This window comes from Pseudopipra pipra, chromosome 15, assembly GCF_036250125.1.
Source record: "Pseudopipra pipra isolate bDixPip1 chromosome 15, bDixPip1.hap1, whole genome shotgun sequence".
Lineage (NCBI taxonomy): Eukaryota > Metazoa > Chordata > Aves > Passeriformes > Pipridae > Pseudopipra > Pseudopipra pipra.
In genome coordinates this window covers 14,773,871-14,788,539 of record NC_087563.1, presented here as the reverse complement: position 1 = coordinate 14,788,539, position 14,669 = coordinate 14,773,871, and the positions used below count along the sequence as shown (strand labels likewise).

At 42.9% G+C, this 14,669-nt stretch overlaps 1 protein-coding gene across 3 annotated transcripts in view; it reads left to right on the top strand.

Annotated features, from left to right (window-relative positions):
* Positions 1-685: 685 nt before the first annotated feature.
* Positions 686-14,669, top strand: part of CNOT6 (CCR4-NOT transcription complex subunit 6) — a 30,277-nt gene continuing 16,293 nt past the window's right edge. Inside the window, exon 1 of one of the 3 annotated variants that reach the window (XM_064672118.1) lies at positions 686-882. The gene's annotated coding sequence lies outside the window, so the exon portion shown is untranslated. Of the gene's footprint in view, positions 883-3,182; positions 3,297-14,669 lie in introns of those variants that run through there. The other 2 variants (XM_064672120.1, XM_064672119.1) reach the window with 2 other exon arrangements.

Below are 14,669 nucleotides of genomic sequence, written 5' to 3'. Positions count from 1 at the left end.
GACACCATTTCCCTTAGCATCTCTCATCATACTGTTAAGTCTTATTGCACAGGGACAGTAATAACAACATTTAACGAGAACATGCTTTATTTTTCTAAATACCTTTGTTTGCATCCATTAATCTGTTCAAGGGAAAACATTACACGAGCCACAAACTGAGTTTCAGAAAGGTGCTGCTGGGCAATTCTGGGGGACATTTCACGGTAAACATTGTTTCTGAAAATGTCACAGCAGTGGATCCGAGGCCCTGGCTTGCCAGCAAAGACACAAACGTAGAAAATATATTCCCTTTCCTAAAATGCATCCAGGCCCACTACCCGCACCGTGCCTGAGCTCATCCACCGCAAGGCTGAGCTCCCGATTTGGGCTTTTGCAGGAGAATTTTTAAAACTTCTTTTCCAAACAAGCGGCTATTTCCATTCGCTCCTGCTCGGAACCCTTTCCCTGCCATACACCGCTTGCACCGGTTTCGTGACGTTACTTTCACCCACCTCCCTCCCCCTTTCCGCGGTTCCCGAGGCCGTACCCCAAAATCCCCCCCAAACTCCTCCCTCCTCGTTCCCCCCCACCCTCCCCGGCGCTGCTGCGCCCCCTCCCCGCGCTCCTCTCCGCGGCCGCGCAGTGCGGGCGGCCTGGGCAGGCGGGGCGGAGAGAGGGAGAGGAGGAGGAGGAGAGGGAGAGGAAGGAGGAGGAGGAGGAGGGGGGCCGGCCCGCCCGCAGCCGCCGCCGCCGCCAGCGCCGCCATGATGCTTGTTTGCTTTCAATGAGTGTGAGGAGGAGGCGGGGGGGAGCCGCTCTCCCGTCCGGCCCGCGGCAGGAAACAAAGAGCCAGGCAGGCGGCGGAGCGAGGGCGGCGGGGGGACGGGGATGCTGCAGCCACAGGTAGGGGCGGCCCCGGCGCCCGGCCCGGAGGGGAGGGGGCTCAGCCCGGGGGGGCAGCACCGCGGGGGGGTGCGCTGTGTGTGTGTGTGTGTGTGTGTGTGTGTGTGTGAGAGTGTGTGTGTGTGTGTCTGAGGGGCGAGCGGCGGTACCGCGGCGAGGGGACCCCCCCCATCGGAGTTCAGTGTGGGGGAGCCCCCCGGGTCGTTCGGGGGTGTCATGGGGGGAGAGGCCCCCTCTGGGCGTGGGGGGGGCTCCGGAGCGGGGGGAGCTGGGCCTGGGCAGCCGCGGCTGCGGGACCGCCTGGGGGAGGCTCCGCGCCCCGGGGGGGCGGCAGAGAACGGCGGCGTTGGAACGGGGGGCGGCGGGGAAGGGGCTGCGCACCCCGGCCCGGGCCCGGCGAGCGCCCACCGGCGAGCGGGAGGGACGGAGCGAGGGAGGGAGGGAGGGAGCCGGGCCGGGCGGCGCCGCGCAGGAGCCCGGCTGTGTTTGCATCGGGGAGGCAATTAAGAGAAATTAGTATAATGGCATCTGCGAGCCTGAAGTTTTTCGGTGGTTTTTTGTTTTATTTTTTTTTTCTTGAGGGGGAGTTGGTTTTTTTTTGGTGGGGATTTTTTTCGTGTGTTGTTTTGTTGTTGTTGTTATTATTGCCGTTGTTTTGGTATCGGGTTTTTTTTTGTTGTTGTGGTGGTGGTTTTTTTTCCCCTCACCGTGCGATCGAGTTTAAAATAATTAAAACAAAAGGCAAGAGAGGGAAATGACATCAATCGGGGGTGGGGGGGGAGAGAACTGCCCGTCCACCCCTCCGCGCGCGCGGCGCCCCGCGCCGCTGCCTCCCCCGCCGGAGGGGAGGCCGCTCCGCCTGGCTGGGCGCGCACCGAGGGGCGGCAGCCAGCGCTGCCTGTCAGCGGCGGAGCGCCTCGCCTGCTCCGGAAGGAGCCACGGCAGCCGCCGGTCCCTGCCGGCCCTCCCCTCCCCTCCCCGCCGGCTGCGGGAGCCGCGGCCGCGCTGGCGCCGGGGCCGCAGCGGCGCTCGCTCGTTCCGGCGGAGGGAGCGGCGGGGCGGGCGGGGCGTGTGGGGGGGAGCCGTGACTGACAGCGGAGGCGGCCAATGAGGTAGCGCGGGGGCCGTGAGTGGCAGCGGCGGCGGCCAATGGGAGCGCGCGGGGGGCGGGTGCGCGGGGCCGCGGGACGGGCGCATGCAGGGGATAAACAGAGGGAATTGGGGGGGGCCGGCGGGACCAGCATTGGGATTTGGAGTAGTCGTCTTTCCATAAACGGGCTGGGTGCTAGCGGGGTCACTGCCTCGGTTCGGCTGCACAGGGATGAACGCCTGGGCTGACTGCGGAACGGCAGCGGGCGACGGGGAGCTCCCGCACCCCCACGGCCTGTCGTGGCGTTCGCTTCCTCATCCAGAATTTTATGGAGAGCGATAAGCCTGGGATCAGACAAGGCTTTAGAAAAGGAGATATCTATGCACCTGTCTCTGTCTTGATATGGATGGTGAACACGTATTTTACCAGCAGTTTTTCCACGAACATTTAAAATTCACGTGAAACCTGCTAAGTTATAGTCCTGGGTTGGCCTCGATGATCTCAGAGGTCTTCTCCAACCTAACTGATTCAGTAATTCTTTCATACTTTACTTTTTCCAATATATATAAACAAACATTCAAAACAAATATAGTAAACTAAAGGTTTTGTTGGTTTTTGTAGGCAGGGTTTTTTGTTTGTTTATTTTGAATTTTTTTTTTTTTTTAAATACAGCTCTCTGTATTTCCACAAATGCGTAGAAAATTGTATGGCTGAAAATATAACTTCACGGATGGGTATTTGCTTTGTAGCTAGAGTTGCAGATCATCTGTTTTTTCATTTGATTTCTGGGGCTTATTTTCTTAATCTAGATTTCACCACAGTGGGTAACTAATTCAAAATTCAAGGGATTAAGAAATACCTGTGGTATTTGTCTGGCTTAAATACAAAGATGTGCAAGTGTTGACTGGTAATTGTATTGTATCTCGCATTTTTTTTCATTCTAGAGCAGGTCTCGTAATTGGGAATTTATCAACATTTCCACTGGGGTAATTTTACAGGATTATCCGCCCTCTGTTCTTCCTGCTGGTTCATCTGGACTCTGTGGAGTTTGCTGCTAGCAATGGAGCCTTCTGTGGGGGTTTATTCATGCTATTACTGAAATGGAGCCCTTCTCGTTTGGATTAACTCTTTGTTCACTTTTCACCTGAATCGCTTGGATCAGCCCATGTGTAAAAAGGATACTACCATGCATCCCTTTTCTGTTTGCATTTTGAAGTTGAACTCTGAATACAGTCTCAGTGTGTTCAGGCTGTTTACTGTGCTTGAATTTTAGAGGAAGAACTGAAATATAAAGATAGATGTGACTGTAAAACTGCATGGGCAGGTAAATACTTCTGACGTTTTATATTATGAAGACTTGAAAATATGTTATGGCGGGTCACAAATTGAATGAGCAAGGTACCTTTCAAGGTAAAAATCATTAAGATAGGGCTGTACTAGATCTTGGGAAGACATTCTTTTAAGCAAGTGCAATGTTCATGATGGAAACCACTGTCTTTAAAATGGGGTCAAATGCTCCCAGGATTGAGCAAACTAAAAAACCTTTCCCAACACATGAACAAAAGCGTCTGTTTTTTTAAAAGCATGGCAGTATAATAAAAATGACCTTGTTAATATATCACCAAAAAACTAAGTATTTTTCTTGGTATATTTTACCATTATTGTTTGGCTCACCACCATGCCTAAGAGTCCAGGTGGTGAACCAGAATTCCTCCATCCAGTTGTGCATCCCCTGTTGCAGAGGCCCCAGTCTGGTTTGCTAACAGACTTTTGAGTTAGCAAAAGTCATTTTGTCCTGTCATTTTGGCTGTACATTGCAGATGTGCAGTCTGACCATTATATCCCTGTCCCAAATGGGGCTGCATTAAGCAAAGATTCTACACAGAATCTTTAGCAATGAGGATGCCTTTCAGTCTTAAGAATTGAAAGAATATACAAGAATTGACACTTATTTCCATAGGGGTTTTATTGCCAGGAGATATATATTGTATCAAAGGTTACAGTTGTGTATGATGAGCTTTAAAAAGCTACCAGTGACCTTAAAACACCACAAGAATATTCTCTACAGGCCCCACCACTGGATTTTAGCCCTAGTGGCACAAGACAGATCCCTGTCCTGTTGCATGCAATGTATTTGGGGTTTTTTAGTCCATATATTTAGATTTTACACTGCTTTTGGTGCCAAAATACTGACATTATTGAATCCAGTCTAAATTTAGACTTCTTTGTGGTGTAATTTTGAAAGCTTTATGCATAAATTGCTCAAACTGAGTCACTGCAGGGTTTCATCTGTTTTGTTCCTTCTAAAGTGTTGGTGCTTCACACTTGGAAGTGTGATTATTGTACAGTACCCTGCAAGATTATTAGCATTGTATGAAGTGACATAATTTATGTTCCTACATTGAAATTGGGTTGTAGAAGTCCACTAAAAAAGGGAATCTTGGCATAAGCCTGGGGACCTGCACTCACAATTTCTACACTGAGCTGTTTCTGCAGTTGAAGTCTTGAAGAGTTTACAAATGCTTAGACAGGTCCCTTAGAAAAAGCTGTTTAAATGCTTAACATGTAGTTTTAGTTACTAATTACACCTCCAAGATGGTGCTTATTTGGAAAGAAAAAGGTTGGCAACAACTCAATTTTTCCTTTTGTAAGGCTGCAACATGAATCCTTTTGTTAATGCCTCAGAGGCCTTTTTTCAAGTGGATAAATCAAGGAGGGCCTAGGAGCAGTAAATATATACAATTGTTTATTTTAGAACTAAAGTACTTGCTGTTAGGATTCCAGTTTGTGCTATAATGGAGAAGATTGATTTGATTTAAATTTTTTTAGACTGAGAAGGCTGTTAGTTGTGTTATGGAGGCTGCCAGCTAGACATTATGATCACTGCCTGGATGTTTGGATGGCTCTCTTGTGTGTCTTAGTTCATTTTCCTGGTATGCAACCTTTTTTCTGCAAGTGAAGTGACTCCCAACCTGAAGACCTTCCCAAAGTTTCTGTGCCATTGTGGAATACCAGTATCTCCAAGGCCTCCTTTGAACTTCCCCCTTTCCTTAGCAAGGGTGCAGCACCTTGCCATGGTTAGGAGACCGTAAATATATCATAATCTGTTATCCTGTATGTTACAAATAACATGTGTAGCTTTATTGCTTGAGCTATTTTGGAGTATTTTGATGGGTAAGATGTGAATCCTGCACGTTGATCTGACTTACGTGGTGCTCCACAAAATTATCTCTCTGCACAGATCAGTTTGCAGAGTCAAGGATCAGAAAAAAACTCCAAGCACCAACTGTGCTCCAGAGACAGATCCTTTCATATGTTTTTTAGAACAAAACCCACGTTGAACTGACACCTACAAAGACAGGAAGGCTTGAAACTAAACTAAAACACCACCAGGTTTGAGCGTGCATCATCTGGTGTGTATCACCTGTCAGAGCAAGAAGATGGCATCATAATGGCTAAATAATAAAAAGTATTAAGGTGTTTTGTGCCAAACTCTGACTATTAATACTCTTAAATATTCTTTTATACAAGTTTTAACAGTTTTCACCCAACAGAAGAGCTTTGCCTGACAAGCAAAGGTCATGTGGACTAAGAGCAGTTTCAGTGCTGCCTTAATCACAGTTCATTTGTAAAAAGAGTACTTTAAAGAGAGTTTTTAGGAACAAGTGTGAAGATGTGTGTGAAGAACAAATAAGATTAGGAAGGATTCCTGCTTTGATGAGGAGCATCATCTAATATCCACCTCAAGAACTGATCATGCAACAGTGGTCGTGCTCTCTGTGCAGGGAGCAGTGGGTTAGATCACCCCATGGTTTCTTCTGGTGTAGTACATCAGGGCTTTTCTCCAGTGGCAGAATTTGGAAAGCTGCTTCTTTGGTTGCTCTTTTAACTCCACATAATCTGTGTCAGTACCACCGTTGTCAGAATGATGCTGAAAACCACCCAGTGACGTGGCTGGAGTGGTGATACTTTGTTATTTAGAGAAAAAAACAAACCCACAACCTATAAACCCCACTTTCTTAGCTGGGTGTCTTTGCTGGTTTTCACCATTGTCTCACAAACAGCTGCATCAACAAAACAGGGAGAGGTGCAGAAGTGGAACATGGGGACAGGAAAGAAATCTTGCGTTGGCTTTGCTGCGCAAGAGCGTGGTTGTGGAACGACATTTTCAGGCTTGTTGGTTAAATTTGAAGTGAAAACAATCTATGAATAGTTTGTTGCTTCTGTCAGGATGTGGCTAGATGGGTAGAGCATAAACTGTATGATGAGTTCTGTAACATCCTGAACTTCAGTTAGTTGAGCAACTCTTAACAAGCAATTAGATATCTAGAACTTGTATTTTAGGAAGGTGAAGATTTTTGGATTTAGATGCTGACATCTCTTGTCAAGCTCTAGTTCAGTTCTATAGCAGGAATGCTGAAAATGAGCTCATGTCCAAACTTCATTTAAAGTAGCTGAGTTACCTCTTACTCCTTAGTTCTGTTGTAAGTCTAAGAAATAGTGTTTCGTGTGGTGACTTCATGTTTTCACCCATGAAACAACAGAAATGTGGTAAGCATTCTGCAGACATGAAGAAAAATGTGGTAAGGAACATGGTGGTGAATGTGCCAGTATCTAGAATAGCTTATTGAGGAGGACCAGATAAGAAATTTTGCATTAATTACTCTAAACAAGAATCAGTGTTCCTTGTATCGAGAAGAATCATAACTAAATTGTCAAAGGTGATTGTCTGGACACACCCAGTGCAGGGTGAGTTGGTATTATGTGAACATATTGGAGTGTAAGACCATTCTCAGCTTTCTAAAGACATGTAGGTAGAGCTTTTAGGCTCTGATCTTACTGCCTACATTTTTAAGCTAAATGTTTTACAACAGCACTCTTCCTTTTATAGCTGATCTTTTAGCTTCCATCTTACTCGTATAGCATGCAATTATGTAATGCAAGTAAATTCTTAAAGTAGTTAGTGAACCTGACATCTCTTAATGTATTGGCATTTCAGAATACACTAAAATAGAATGTGCAAGAAGCTGAATGCTGTGTAGTACTCATTAGTTAGCCAACATGTTTATAGGAGCACCAGTGAAGGTCAGCCTTTGCTTTGCAATTTGGTTTTGTGTTAGTGTTTGTTTTGTATACAGCGGCCTTTTACTATAGGCATAATTACATACAATTGCTGATAATTAAGAACTGTTCGAATCATCTGGACCATGTCTCTGCTACACTGAAAACACTTGGACATCAGATTTCAAATAATTAGATGCTGTGCGTGGTATGGGGTGGGAATTTGAGGTTTTTACCATGATTCTGATAAAACAGATCTGTCTTGTAGGTCTGTTTAGAGGATGGAGCAGTCAAGGGCCTCTGTGCTAAATTGTGCCATTTGTATTCTGACCATTGTGGAGTTCTCTTTGGAACTCGAATTGGTCTTTATGGCAACTGAACGTGGAAGTGACAGTTGGTTCTTTGCACTGGTTTTTCACACCATTCAAGGTTTAGAGGATTCCATGTACAGCAGTAAAATACTGGGCTACCTGCTGCTCATCTGTAGGAAATTGGGATAGGTAGGGGTTGGGTAGGAGAAGTGAAAGTCTGGAAAATGGCATCCTCCCTAGTCCTGCCACACACCTTGAAACCAGCCAGTTTGCATTTCCATGGACAAGCAGTTATGAGGGACAAAGTAACCTTAATTAAATTTGAAATACCTGCAGGTCAAAATTTAACACATTCTGACTGAGTTTTGGACTTAACCAAATTTAAAGGCTGTTCTAGTCCCTGCTCTCTAGGCTAATCGAGTCTGCCTGATTTGAAGACAGCAAATAAATCCTTAGACATTTATGGCCAGATTGATCTGAACCAGGATGGTTTGCTTAAGTTTCAGGAGCATTGCCTCATGTTAGTCAGCTTTGGCTAGATTAAGGATTCTTGCAGAACTTTTACAGCTTTATAGATTTTTGAAAGAACATTAAAGCATTTGTTAACTTCTGAATTTTCTCTAGGAGAACTTATATATGCAAATTCAAATAACTTTTCTGATTAGTAATATTACAGATATACTCATATGAACTAATGGGTATTGACCTAATCAGTATCTTGTATTTCTTACTACATAGTTGTCATGCATGTTCACATCCCACTGCATTATATTAAGTCTGAAAAAGAGGAAGGGTAACTTGTGGGTTTGTATTGGCAGTCACATAAAATTATAGTTTTAGAAGTCCTCAAAATATGACAGAGAAGCATTATGTCCCTGATGAAGCCATTAAATCTTAATATGGTAACAGCCACTAAAATGTGATCTTAGCAAGTGAAAAAGCACTTGGAATGAATCAATTGACTTAGTGTTGACTCAACAGCTTTTTTTTTTTTAGTATTTTTAATTTAGATTATTCCAACATTAAGCTATAAATTGGGTTAAAGGGATCTTGACACTTTCCCACATGTTATAGTTGAGTCTCTTGGGGGTGGGGAGTGTTTCAGGAGTCCTTCTTGTGCTGCTCCAGTTCTTCCTGTGCCCACAGCTGGTACGTGCCATCCCTCCCCACACCGGGTAAAAGGAAATGTTTAATTCACAGCGTGTGTTCTGAAAAATTCAGGTGTTACCCTTTAGCTGATTTCCCACTCGGATTTTTCTTGGCCTTGTTTTTTTCAATACTAAATGCTTACTGTAAAAAAAACCTTGAACAGCCTTTTTCAAGTAAAATGCCAAGAGTGTTTGCAATAGTCCACAAATAATAGGTGTTTGCACAACAGACTTGATATTTACCTAGAAGTAGCATAATAGTAGGAAAAAAATAAATCTGTGGTTTCTTGCAACACTGATGTTTTCTTTGTATATATTTCAATAGAACAATGTGGTTCATGCCTATGAAGTTAAATGTAAGGTTGTATTTCAATGGATAGGCAAGTCCTCAAGTTTCTGTTTATTCAGCCTCAAAATATTTGTGATTTTAGTGTGCTGTAGTGTGGCTTCCTCTATTGTGAGGCAGATTTAATAATTCCAGGGTTTTTTTTTCTTTTGGGTGATGGCCCACACCTGCTTTTCTGAACTTTGGTTTATCTACTTGTAGAGTTGTGTATTGTAGCAAAAGATATATTTTTATTTATTGTATATATGTTATAATACATTGTAACAAAGTATATATTGTATAAAATACATATAGTATAAATATATATTGTATACTACATTGTAGCACAATACACATTATGTAACAAGCTATATTTCATAGGAGGATGCAAGTATTCTTCCATATTATGGTGTATACCTGCTAATAGCTGGGAAATCCAAAACTGTAGGTGTATGTTTAGATTTATTTTTAAAGAAGCAAAGTTACAGTTTACTGTGTTCTAAATAAGATATTGATAGAAATAAAATGACATGAAATTTAGAAGGCTTTGTAGGAACAGTGTCAGGCATACAGAAAAAATATTTAATTCTCTAGTTCAAGTTTTATGTCTTAGGTGGGTGGGGTGGTCCCAAATAATTTTAAATAAGAATTTAGCTGAAGTACATTAAATTTACTTCACGTGACACTTGAGGTCTAGCTGGGATGTGTTGGGTACTTTCTTCCTTTCCTGATCCTGATATCTTGCCTATGAATAGTTTTTCCATCATTTTTCAGTATTGACATCACTCTCTAGTTTGTTGCCCAGGCATGGCACAGGCTGAGGATAAATAATACAGTCATTGACTCAACTCATCAAGTCAAGTGTGTAAACGGTGCAGGGACTGACTTTTGTCATAAGCCTGTTCAAGTTGCTTTTTTGTGAGGAGGTGACAGATGTTGCATCTTGTCATCCTGGCGAGGGACACGGTTGTTGCTTCATTTGCTTGTACGTCAGGCTGAAATGTAAGTTCCCACAGAAATTCATAACTTGCCGAGTAAAATGCCACCAGTGACAGGAAGGTGAAAGAAGTGAGCTTGATTCATTTTGGAAACACTGTTGTTTAAAAAATGGGTGGTGGGTCTTTGAGTGGGAATGGGGAAACCTGAAGTTTTATAGTAAAAACTGAAATAGAACACTATGATGACACTTAAACATTTTTTTTCCAAAGCACAGTAGTTATTTTTGAGATGTACTTCTGTTCCCTTTGGAGAGGGTCACTGTTTGGAGTTGAAAGAATTTCTGTTAATTCTAATAAAGCTCAACAGTAGAAATTAACCCTTTAAATACAGGTTAATGCACCTGATTAACCTATGGATTGCTAGAAATGCTATAACTTTCAGTTATCTAAAAAGAAGTGTACTTTGCCTTCAGTTGGGATTTCAGACTTTGTTCAGTGTTACTGTTTAACTGATGGATGGGTGAGGGGAGCTGGAAGCCAGATTGTGCTTCCTGCTCTGGGAGAAGAAATTTTGTGTCCCTTATGGTGGTGTCCTGATTTCAGTCCTTTAAACAGCTGCCAATGCACACATACATTTCTGCTATACAGGAATAATACAGGAAGCTAGGCTCCCTCAAATATATTTTTTTTCATCTTCCCCACTTAACCAGTTTAATTCTCTTCACCAGCTCCTTTTGTTATCAGACAAAAGTCAGTGTTGATGCAAGAGTGAAGTGGAAATATGGGGTCCTGGGGAGGAGGAACTGCAGCAGGACCAGCTTAGTTCTGCTTCGTGTGTTGTAAAACCACAGTGCAAGTGGTTGGGGGAGTGGATGTGTGGAGGATCCTAAATTAACTTGGAATTCAAGACATAGCAGTCAATTTAAGAAACTATATTTGTGGAGGAAGTCACTGAAACCTGTTTTCAAATGAAACTTTGGATTGCGTGGAAGAGAGCTTCCAGGTTAAAGGCACAAGGTTACAAATGAATGGTCTGGGATGAGCTTCAAGTGTGAGGGTTTGGAGAAGGAAAGGGAAAAAGAAAGTCCCTCATATGGACTATTGTTTTCTTACAAAATCTTTGAGCAACTGAATACATTGCTTTCTATCCTGCTACTTTTCAGCAGTTCAAAAATAATTTATTTGACGAGTAATACTGCACTGCATCAATAAATGGAAAACATACTTCAATTATCTTGTTACTTCAATTATCTTGTTACTTCTCACTTTGTTAGATCTAAAATTGTATAGTTTATTCACTGTTTTCAATTAAAGTAGCAAAAAATTTGAGTAATTCTGCACTTGATCCAGTGTGGTATACATTGTTTACTTTCCCCTTCTGGCTATCTCCTGATCTGCAGCAGTTTGTCAGTAATAAGTAATATCAAGTAAAGGGGAGGGAGGGGAAGTCAAAAGAAGTCACCAATATGTGTTAGGAAGTTTCAGAAGCAGAGTTGTAATGCTTCAGCTCATGATCTTGAGGTACTTCTACAGATATTCCCATATGTGTAAATGGGTTTTATAGATGCTATGTATTAAGTATTGAAATAGTTATTTCAGAGTTGATTCGATCAGTTGAAGTTGTGTCTGAACGCTGTGCTGCTCTCATTAGCTCATTGTTTTCTGCAGAGTTTTAGAATTTTGGTTTTCTTTTCCTGATTTTAATTTTGATATGGTAGGAGATGATGTTTTAGGAGAGTTTTTGGGGCAAACTTGATATCTACATTTATAATAAAGCTAATACTAAAAGGGGAGATGGTACTTGGCCTGCAGGAGTTGTCTGATACACTTAGTTTTGAAATAGAGCTGATTTATCTGTGGTGTTGTAGAAAGCATTTCAGGAAATGAAGGCATGCTGTATTATTTTCTGTTGATGCTTAAAAAAAACAAACAAAACCTTACTGTTTACTCTCAAAATAACTGCTCAACTACCTATTTTGATTAAATCTTCCTCCTCACCATCTTACAATTTCATAAAAGTGGCAGAAGAGCAGGACAGGAAAAACATCATTGTCTTTCTTGCCCTGTCACTCAGGGCAGACTCATTTCTCCATTTCAAAGGCATTATTTATTGGTAGTTTTCCTAGTCATCTAGATCAGAAACTGCCTCATAGTCGAGCTTCCATTTCACACATGCCCATAGCCACAGACACCGTTTCAAAAGTGCTGCCAGTCAATGATCTGAACTCTTTCCATTGTTCTCCAGCAGAGTAGCTCAGTCAGCTTGGCCTCCAGGAACTTGTTTTCTGGGCCTCCTGACACCGTGTCCTTCGTGGCCCTGGTGCTGTGGCTGTGAGGGCACCTCAGGAGCACAGCACACCCACGCACGTGGTGTGGGTGATCACACCATTCCCTGTCCAGGACAATTCCAAAGCCAGCACCTGGCCTGGCTGTGCATCCCTGGCTGCTGCCATCACTGCAGTCTGGAGAGACAGGCAGCCGTCGGTGCAGGTGCAGCTCGACCTGTGAACATTTGGCTTTGTCTCTAGTGGTCTGTTCCAAAGTGAAGCCAGAGCCAGTGTTCCATCATCCACCTGCTGCTGTAGCCAGCTCTGTCAGCTCTTCTTCCAACAAGTTGCCCCCCCTTGACTTTATAACCTTCAGTTTTTTCCTTCTCTTTCTGATCCTTGTGACCCTTGCCCTTTACCCTTCCCTGAAGGGTCTCTCTGCCCCTGCTCTCCCTCACCCTGTCCCAAAGCCTTTCTCTCAGCACCTCCTGTGCAAATAAGGGCTTAAAACTGTGTCTGCACTGAAGGCTCAAGATCTAATTCCCTGTATCAGACCCTGTGCACTGTTGCTCATTTAGCTCAGTTCCTTTGGGATAAGGGGTGTTAAATCTGTGTGGAGACTGAGTGATCCAGGGTGGGAGTGGGCAGCCACACTCCTCTTCAGCTCTCAAGCTCTTCTCTTTTTACAAGTATTGAAATAACAATTTTAATAACCTGGTACAAGATAGTAAACAATTTCATTTTCATTCAAACTCACTTAAATGTCCTCGTCAACAAATTCATGTAGTTTGGGGCGTGTTTTGGGAATCCATGTCATATCTTTATTTATGAAGATTGTCTCCTTTATGAATTGATTTTCTGCATGTGATAACAGACTAACATTAGTGGTGCTTCCACTGTCTGTGTTTGTGCAACTGAAAATCACAGGTGGTGTAAGCTCTTTTGAAAATGATCATCATGATCCTTTAAAAGCTGCAGATATCAATGACTCTGAGGATGTTCAATGCTATTTTATGGGTCTTACTAAAAATTGCTTTAAGTCTGACAAAACTGTATCACTTAATCTGATGTTTACCTCAGCTTTAATGTTTAACTGTAGCAGCTCAGCAGGTGCTAAATTTGGATTTGGGAAAGGGAGAAGGGAGAAGAGACAGTGATTTGTAAAAGAGACTGATTTTCTTGAACTACTCCATGCTGTGAAGGTTTGAAATGCAATTCAAGGTATTGTGCTGATGTTTTATGATGTCCCATGAAATACAACCCAAATTTAGCCTTGCTGTCAGTTCCTGAGAAGTTTTGAGCTCTGGGTAATGGATAAAGATATGCTAATGCCTGGTGTGACAGTATCCTTGGTGTGGCTGATGTCAGTGATGCTCTTGGTCAGCAGTAATTCCTTCAGCCAGGAGGCTCTCAAGCTTTTGCTGCTTTTTTGGCACCTGGTAATCCTGAACAGCAGGGAATCGTTCACTGAGAAATGCAGCAGTGAGACAGGAAAAACCATCAAGAGCAGGAACTTTCATGAGGGAGGGTAGTGTCATGGATGGACTGGGAGTGCAGGGTCACCAGGATCCAGTGTCAAAACCCCAAATTCCTAAATCTTTAATTGTTTTAGTGCACATTAACAAAACCCACTGGAAAAGTATGTCATCCTCTTCTGGTAGCGAGGGGTGATCTGCTGCTGGTACCAGCAAGGCTGTTAATTAGTGCATGTGATTGAGTGTGCTCTGGGGAGCATTCGTGTTTCTGTACTGAATGAGATTTCTGTCTCTGGTATACCTGCTTCTTGAAAAATTGGAACATATTTATTAATTCAGGGAGCGGCAGGAAGAGACTGAGCAAGGTAAACGTTTCCTGACAAACCAGAGCATTCCTACACGGTGTTGGTCTTTGTGAATTATATGTAATATATATAGGAATTTCAGAAGAGATGCTCTGTACATTACTTTGCTATATATTCTTGCACCAGTTGCATAGCTGTTGCAGGGAGAAGTTATGCTTTTACTTTTCCAGTGGTTATAATCCAATCTCCTCTCTGTTAATTAGTTTAGTTTGATGAAGAAAGTGTTACACTTGGTGATTCCAGCACCCTGGGTACTCAAGGGCCTTCAGTCTGGAGGGAGCCTCACCCAGCTGCTATTTATAATCACATCCTTTTACCCACAATTCACTTCTTAAAGGGGAATTTCTTTTCATTGCAGAAATCTGGTTTTGGCCAGTAGTGGGAGGTGGGAAAGGAAAGGAGGAGTGTGATTAGTAAAAGAGCTGTTGTATTAAAGTAAGCTTGTGGTGCCTAAAAGCTTTATTTTAATTAAGTTGCAGAGTTAGCAGAAAGTTTTGGTGAGTTTCTGTTGGTTTTTTAACGTGCAAAGTAAACATTTTTCAGTAAAGTCAATAAACAGATAAGAAGTCTGGTTGATGGCCTTATTTACTAACAGTTATTATTTGTTTATTCTCTACAACGACAACACTCTTCACTTTGTCCAGGGATGTGAAAAAATAAGAAAGCCTTTAAAGACCTGGTAGGAGGATGTCCTTAAGAATTTGACCAGTATAGCTGCTGTTTATTGAGTGGGTTTGGGTAGCATTATGTTATCACTGTAATGTATTTTGTTGCATAATTGCAGAGTATTGCTTTTAATGTGTTTGT